Raw genomic sequence first — 8,872 nt, forward strand, 5'->3', positions numbered from 1 at the left:
GGTCTGCTACAGAATAGCAAGACTTCAAGAAAAACTTCTGTAGCAAAGAGCCGTGACCTGCTGTGTCATGAAGGTGCTGGTTGTTTCGCTGCCACAAGAGAGAGACAAGCACCAGACCGAGGTTTCTGGTCCAAGGGACAGCAAGTGCTGTGAAAGAAGTGAAACGGCTATGGTAAGAAATGACATTTGAGAGGGTCAGTGAAATCTGAACAAATCCATGAAGACAGTAAGAAGCTGCTGAAGGTTAGTAGAATGAGCAAAGGGTATGTGGAGGGGGAACAAAACCCAGGCATGATGTTGTAGAGCTGACTGCTCTAGTGTCCCTGCTTTGGACCACTAGAAGAACGGTGTCAGAGGTGGAGGCTCCAGGAAGCACGTGCGACATGACCACAGCATCAACAAACATTTTAAAGAAAAGGAGAAGTTGCTGTTCAGCTTTGAGAAAAACAAAAACCATATACCCACAGTGAAAGAAGGGCGGGTGGGGGGCTGGGGTTTGGTGGTGATGGTGGTGAAATTTTAGCAGAAGGTGTAGGGTAAAAAAAAAAATGAAATGGCTTGCTTTATGGTGACTCAGTGTCTGTGCTTCTGAATAACCTGGTGTCCTCTCCTGATGGAGGAAAAGTGGTAGAACAGGTTACATAATTCCCTTATTTAATGTGCACAGTTAATTCACATGTGCAGTCTGTTGGATCTAACAGATGTGATTGCTGGCAGCAGAAGTTGGTCTGTGAAGCTATGGAAGCACCATGAGAAGAAACTGCACAGAAATGGAGAGGGGGATAGGAAAGGATGTCCGAAAGAACAAAACGTGAGATTTGAGAGAGCATCAAAAGATATTAAACCAAACATGTAGAATCACTAGTCTTGCAACAACTTCCCAAGGTCAGGAAAATGTCACCTCTATCTTAACATAAGACTTGAACAGAAGTTCCTCAAGTTTCTAAGACATTATCTTCTGTCACAGACCTGCAAAGAAATGTTCATATGTAAATAAGACAGTCTTTTTATCAGATCACTTAGCTTTTCACCCTGCTTACAAAACAGAATCATAAAAAAGCACAGGGAGGTCCAGGGTGTTTTTCCCTCTTTATCCTTACACATTCACCTTAAATAATGTAGTGGTGGATAGAGACTACCCCATCTTTATATCAATAAACCAAGGAACTGGCAATGTTAGCATTCAAGTAGCAGGACACACTACGTTTATATGCAAACATATGTGAGGAAGGACATTATCTCAGAGGGAAAAGTTTACAAATATAGTCTGCTTACCACAGCTGAAAGAGTTTGGACTGAGATGAGAGTGAAAACAGTGAAAAAAACAACAGTCATAAGGAACTGTTAAGTGTCTCCAGGGCAGGATTAGAATGCAGAACAGGAAGCATTTATGCATGAAAAAGGGAGACTTGTAAAAAGCCCAGACATTGATCATGGGGATTTCAATTATGCTGACATTTACTGGAACACAAGTGACAAGTAAAAGCATGTTCTCAAAACACTCAATGCTCCTGCCATATGGAGCTTTCTGCAAAGTCAACCAAACAGCAGCTTCTAAGCAAATCTGAATTCTAGGCTCTGTCTTCAAGGTGGCATGAGAAGGTGTCTGAGCAGGCTCCACATGAATAAATTCAGCAACTGGAAGCATTACAGGTTGCAGCCACACAGCAGTCCAATCGAGTTTATTACCCACCGGCTTTAGCAACACCTACATTTTCAGTGGTTTTCAGAGATTTGCTTGCAGTCTGTGCCCACAGCTGGGCATATTTCACAGTACTGTAAATGACAGCAACAAGTAAAATGAGACAAAAAGCAAGAAGGAAACTTCAAAATATTTTCAGTTAACTAGCTAGACAAAAACTTCAGCATCCCTCGGGTCAGTGAAAAAGGCTGATTAGTTGAGAAAGTGTCACTGACGTTATAGCATTCACTTATCCTTGCCAAATTCATCAGTGTCACTGAATATCTGCTACTTACATGAAATAACCGCTAATAAAAAAAATTAAAATAATAATTTTTTAAAAATGGTGTTCCCAGAGAACACTGAAAGGGTTGTTCAAAGAGAGTGAAGAGAGTAATTATTGGCTTTGCTCCTGTAAGTACTTTCTATCTGGCTTGATCCTGACTATTTCAAGAGATAATTCTGCAACTTTTTCACCAGCGATCTTTACTGCTTATTCAGTGAGTGATTCTCCATGTAACATCAGAGCAATGGTTGGCAAATGGGGTGGGATCAAAACAAATACACAGCTAAGTCTCCGTATTTTATTACAATGAGGTTACTTGCCCTTCTAAGGGCTCTACTAAGCAGGGTCAGTCCAAAAACCTGAAACAGGGGCAAGAAAAGAGAATACAGATTCTTTTCATTTTTGAGGTTTGTACCTACATAACTAGGGGGAAGCAAAGAAACCTCTTCTTTACAGCCTCTGACTCTCAGTTTACAGCTTTTTTCCATTTGTCCTTCTGTATATTTTCCTTCACCATGGAAGTGTTTGCACGGCACTAACTTGTACCAACAATTATATTTAAATATTTAAAAATATTTATCAAGTGGAAAGTAAGCCCCACCTTGAAAAAACTTGATGGTAGCACCGGGAGCCGGAGAAGTGGTTTGTTTTTATGTAAGTCCCAAGGGCAGAACTGGTGCTAAGGAAGAGGGTGACAAGCGGTGCAGAGCAGGAAGAGCAGCTGTGGCGGTGCATTTCTCTCATGCAATCTGGTTCCCAGGCAGAGAGAGGAAGGATAAGAGCATAGGCAAGAGCGTCTCTCCTCCCAAAGAACTCTAGTTACCTTGATGCTGAAAAAGGCAAGAGGTTAATTTTATCACTTAGGAAAACTAACCAAGGTTTAGAGTTTTTTCAACAATGCAAAGAGGGTCACTTAGAGGTTCAAGTAGGAAACGCTAAGTATAGATGGTATTGAGATCCTGTGCTAATGGCAATAATATAAATAATTTAACTTAGGCTACGTATTCCATCTCATCCCAGAAACACCACCTGATCTTTTCTAAACTTTGGGTACTACTCTGCCAAAAACCTCATCTCTAAATATCTCTGTCTTTAATTTATTTCAGGAAGATGGACTGGACAAATACACACATACATATACAATCACCTATATGTACACGCATACCAAAACTTACGAATAACCATAACATAACTCAAACCTGAAGGAGTTTAGATAAATATAGATTAATGTGCTAAGAAGTCTATTGATCAAAGTATGATCAAAGTAGGCAAGAGGATAAATTACTCCTCAAGCCCAAGTTGTATGGGAAGCAAATTACAAGATAGATTAACACACACCCCCCCCCAAAAAAAAAACAAACAAAAACAAAACCAAAAAAAAACCCAACCAAACACCAGTGATCAAAAGTTTTTAAAGGGATGAGATAGAATGATCTCACACAAAGATGCACCTCAGTGTTTAAACAAAGCAGGTGTTTCAGATCTCTTTATTATCAATAAAAATCACCCACTTACTAGACTGGAGCAGGGGTAGGAAAAGGAAAGCATCCACAAGATGTGTGTGCACACGTGCAACCACTTCCTATGGGGCTAGTTTCACAAAGCTGAGGATGTTATTGACTAAATGTTTTCAACACCAGCTGGCCCAGATAAGAGGAATCTAAGATTCATTAAAGGAAGGGCTGAACAAATTATTTAAGAGTTATTGATCATGTGTAGCAAGTCCTGGAACACAGGGACAATTCCAGAAGAATGGAAAACTATATGTAAGTCTTTTACAAAAAAAGCACCATGAAGCTCAAGGTCACTTGGCATCAGTCCCAGACATAATGATGGAACAGATGACATAGGATTGTATTAACAACAAACTGGAGTAAAACTAGCAGGTTTGAAAGATAATAAGTACCAGACACTAGGATTTTATGGAAAAATGGTCACAGAACAGACAAACCTGATTTCAGCTTTTGAAGGAAAATTGTATGCTTGATTGATAAAGGCGATTGTGCTTTTTTGCATTTAGACTTTTGTAAAATATAAGCCATTTGCCTTAGCAGTATTACTAAACAGAAACACCTCACCAAGGATATAGATTTGGTAACTGAATTACGTAACAAAATAACACCATCATTGATAAAGGAAGGAAACGGTGGCATTTCTCCAGGAGGCCTAGCATTCAACATTATCAAAAACAATTTGATAGTACAGACTACATACTGTTGATAAAGTTTACTGATAGGATAAGATTACTGACGAAACATTAAACGATGTAGAAGTCTGAAGGGTCATATGGAATATTTGGTACTTTGATCCAGAGAAACACAAGTATATATCACAGAGTCATTGGACTCTGATTGAAGGGCATGTCTGGAGGTCATCTACTCCAGCTTCCTATCCAAAGCACAGAGATCTCCTACACAAGGTCAGGTTAGCTGTAGTTTTGTCTGGCCAGTCCCTCTCCTCCAAGGACAGAACCTGTTCCAGTGCTGCACAACCCTCCAAACGAAGGACTCCTTCCTAATATCATGGCTAGTAAACCTCCCAAAATGCAGGTTTTGGCCTCTTTATACCATCTGCCACCAATGAAAAGAGCTTGGCTCCATCATCTTTGTAACTGCCTGCAAGTATCTGTAGGCAGCTGTTAGACCGCACCTTAGCTTTCTCCTGACACGTTCAGTAATCCCAGGTCCTTCAGCCTCTCCAGGTAGGTCACGTGCCTGAGGCCCCTGACCATCTTGCCAACCTTCGGCTGATGCCAGCCAATTTCTTAACAGTCCATTTGAATAGGGAATACCAAACTAGATAGTCTTCCAGTATCATTACTGCTGAGCAGAGGAGAAAAATTACTTGTCTCAATCTGATAACTTTACCTCTCCTACTTGTCAGGGCCATGAGAGCACTGTAAGCCCTGACTGTCCCTGCCCAGACAATGTTATGTGCTATTGTTTTGCCCCTGGTGTGGAAATATATGCTTTTTCTTGAAATCCACAACATTCCTGTTGACCCAGACCTTTAGACTGTCTTGACTGAAGTCCTGCCATTCACCAGTCAACCCTCCAAATTTAATGCTGTGTTTAAACTTTCTTTTAATAGCCTCTTTAAATTTTCTAAGGAGTTTTATCCTCCAGTCTGTGGATAAAGTTATACAATAATAGGAGCTTCAATATTTATCCTTAATGCACAGTATTTATCCACTCATTACTAGACATCAACATCTAAACCTGGAAGTCCAGACTGTTTCAAACCACTTAAAACAGCCCATTTATCCCATTCATGTGTTCCTCAGCTTCTAAATGAGAATGTTGAGGGAGGCAGTATCAAAAGCCTTACTGAAATCAATGTGAGTTCCATGTATTGCTCCCTGCTCATTGACATCGAAAGCCATTTAATCATAGAAGACAGCCTTGCTGGTCAAGCATGTTTTTGCTTGCTTAATTGGGTAGATAATTTTTGCCCACCTCTTTGTCCCTCATGTGCTTGGAAATTAATTCAAAGAGGACACACTCCATTATATTTCATGGACCGGGATAAGGTTCACCCACATATAGTTCCCAAGTCCATCTTTCAGATCAGTGTAACATTCAGGTTTTTTCCAGTCATCATGGAACTCCCCTAGTTGCATTATTTTTCACAGGTAACAGGAAACCACCTTGCAATCACAGACCCAAGGAGTCGACACAAAAAAGAACTATGTCCTAGACCACAAGGGTTTTACCTATAGTCAGAGCTTTGAAAAAAAAAAAAAAAAAAATCATAGTTTCTCTTGATAAGGCAAGAAGGATGTAGAAAAGGACAGCAGTGAGAAAGAAGAAAGAAAATATCACATTATCTGTATACATAACTTTTTTAAAAAAGTACGCTGGAATTTACTATATATGTATGCTAACCCTACTGTAAAAAGGGGATTTTTTTTTAAATACTGAAGAATGCAAAAGAGGTCCACAAAAATGACTGGGAATGGGAGCAAATGCCTTTTAGACAGAGTTTTAATGTCTAGTTTATTTCAGACATTGTAGAGAAGTTCTGTAGTTACAGTACACTTGGGCCTTTAGAAAGAGAGGACTGGTGGGATTAACTTCTCTCAGGTTCCATGAACAGTGTAACAAGAGCCACTGTATTAAAGTTTTTCTGGATGACATTATTTATTCAAGTTCATGGCTCTTGACTTAATATATATTAGTAACTGGATTAAACACAAGGTATCCACAGATAAGGGAAGATGATAGAAGGCTCCTTTTGCGCTTTCACTCTACGAATCTTAAATTTTATCACGGTACCAAAATTATTCTGGGAATTGTAAATATAATACAGTCAGTAAATCTATATCAGAACATCAAGTGTAAATCTTCTGATACTTCTTTCAGAATAACTGACCTACAGAACACAAAATCAAATGAGGTGTAAAATACAGGACCTTTTCACTATAATAAATTAAAAGCACATAATTTTTCATGTGGCAATGCACTAACACTGTGAACAAAGTACTGAAGAATTTAATGTAATACACAACTTAAAAAATACTTATGCCTTCATGTCAATGTGCAGCTGTAGAAAAAAATCAAAAAAATTCTTTGCTGCATTAGGGGAGCAATAAAATAAAAAGAAAAGGCACACCAAAAAAACCACTAAGTTGTTTATGTAATAATGGTTAGAATTGAGTATCAATATATCCCAGAGGTCAACCAGATACCCACCCACATTAAAGCACAGAAAGCCCATAAAATTTTAATTAGTCCCTGTTTGAACAACAGATCACACATAGAGTTTTCAAAGCAAAAACAGAAAAAGAAGTAATTTTGTTAGCAATGAGATAATGAAGCAGGTTTCTGAAAAGCAGTAACATTCTACTGCCTTAACTCTTTGATAACACTTGAGACATTTCCCAAGGCAACAAGTATCAGTGATTGGTGAATCAATCTTGGCAAACATCAGTCCAAATCAGAATGACAAACATATAGGGAAGTTTAAAGTTTCAGGTTTTTCCTGCTCTTTTCAAGTGACCTCAGATTTTCAAGCTGCTAATGAGATCTCAAAGGAGGGTGATACAAGATCCCCAGAAATTGTCTGTTAAAGGAATACTGGGTAGATATCCCAAAATATATTTTCCTTATGCCAGACTGTGCTCAGCTGGCCAGCTAGGGCTTATGTAGTTTCTGGATAGCATGCCAAATAGGGGACAAAAGTAAGGGACACTGAGAAGTGGAGAGTATTGCTGGAATGCGATTCCTGGGGAGAGGGGTGGAGGGAGCATTAAAAAAAGGACAAGAGAAGCAGGAGCTGAAGACACCGAGGTTAAATCACAATGTATAAAGCTGTAACAAACATGGTTTCACTAACTTTTCTTTTCAAAGAACTCCTTGTTTTTCAAAAGAGCAGCAATGCCTGCTGTCACCCCAATGCCAGGTTAGCTTTTGAACCAATCAGTCTCAAATGGCCCTGTTCTTGGCATAGTTGCCAGGCAGGGATAAAGGAGGAAGACCTGAACAGAAGGACAGGCATGCCTCTGTCCGCTCACCTACACGAAGAAACAGAGCAAGACTATAGCTAGAGAACAGTGAAAGAAGTGCCGTTAGCCTGCAGGACTGTGGGAATGATGCGGGGACAGCCATACATTTAGAGCCTTTTAGAGCCCTCCACGCTTCCTTTAGATCACAGATCTGATTTACATATGCAGCACAGTCCCCATTCAAAGAGTGTGAGTGAAATCTGAGCCAAACTGCTTTGTTCTCCTGCTTGCCCTGTGCCACTGAAATTTCCTTTGCACTAAATTACCTTAGATAAACAAGAAGCATCTCAAAAATTAGCATCTGATTGCCCTCAAATTAAACCCATGCTTTCACCTCAGAGAGCTCGGTCCAGGAACAAAGAAATACTACCACAGTTTTACTAAAATACTTTACTAGGAAGATGACACAAAATTTAGAATTGATTCCCTAATGGCACAAGGACTTATAGAGGATAGTATAATAAAGTTCTGTGAAAACAATCAGTAAGTGCATTTCTCAGTATTCATTTTCCCAGTGTATTTTTTACCTTTCTTTAGCTAATATTAAACACACAAATCCAGGTGTGGAAAACGGGCATCCTTCCACTGCAAAATGCTTCTTTGCTTCTTGTGACTTAAACACGAAATAAATTAGAAGCAAACAATAATGTTCAACACCATGAGTGGTGCACAGATGACACTGCTGTGAATGGCAAGCCTTCCAGCAGATTCAACATAGTCATGACCGTACTAGAACAAAGTTTGAGGTGCCACTAGACTCCAATCAACAAAGCACAGGTGTCCAGTGCCTAAATGATCCCATCTGGCATCCAGCTGCCAGTCAAGAAGTACCCAGGTCACCTGCAGTTTCCTCTCTCTTACCTGCCATTCCTATGCAGACAACTCAGATGCCTTTGGCACTCAATATGCCAGGAGACACTTGGTATGTAGGGAGCTGAAAGAAGACCAGTTGTAACAATTAGGGGACTGAAACAGCATTCTTCCCCTATTCAATGGTATATAAGCACCACTGGGGAAAAAAAATAAATAAAAGATACTCATCCTGGAATAAAACAAGTCAATAGTCTTGTGAAAAGAGACAAACTCCCACTTAAAAGAAAAAAAAAAAAAGAAAAAAAAAAAGGTAGAGGATGACTTGGATAAGGATGAGAAACACACATGCTTATACACACAAACATACACACAGCTCACAAAGACATTACAAGACAATACTATGTCTTCCTGATCCTTTCTAATAGCTAAAGTAGTTAAGGAAGTTCAGATTGCATGTGAAAGTCATCCTATGACACAAAATAGAGAAATCACATACTTTTCTTAATTTAATAAGGACTCCTAAACTTCTAAGTATATTACCAGTTAGATACTTCACATTAAATTTAATGTATTATTTGAATGTATTATC

General features: G+C 39.2%; 1 long non-coding RNA gene across 1 annotated transcript; it reads right to left on the reverse strand.

Moving 5' to 3' along the window:
* Positions 1-1,692: 1,692 nt before the first annotated feature.
* Positions 1,693-8,453, reverse strand: LOC129784859 (uncharacterized). The gene is made up of 3 exons (XR_008748006.1): positions 8,332-8,453; positions 2,569-2,797; positions 1,693-1,776 (listed from the first exon to the last, which is right to left on the reverse strand). It is a non-coding gene; the product is annotated as an uncharacterized LOC129784859 (long non-coding RNA).
* Between the last annotated feature and the right edge of the window lie 419 nt (positions 8,454-8,872).

This window comes from Falco peregrinus, chromosome 7, assembly GCF_023634155.1.
Source record: "Falco peregrinus isolate bFalPer1 chromosome 7, bFalPer1.pri, whole genome shotgun sequence".
NCBI classification, from domain to species: Eukaryota; Metazoa; Chordata; class Aves; order Falconiformes; family Falconidae; genus Falco; species Falco peregrinus.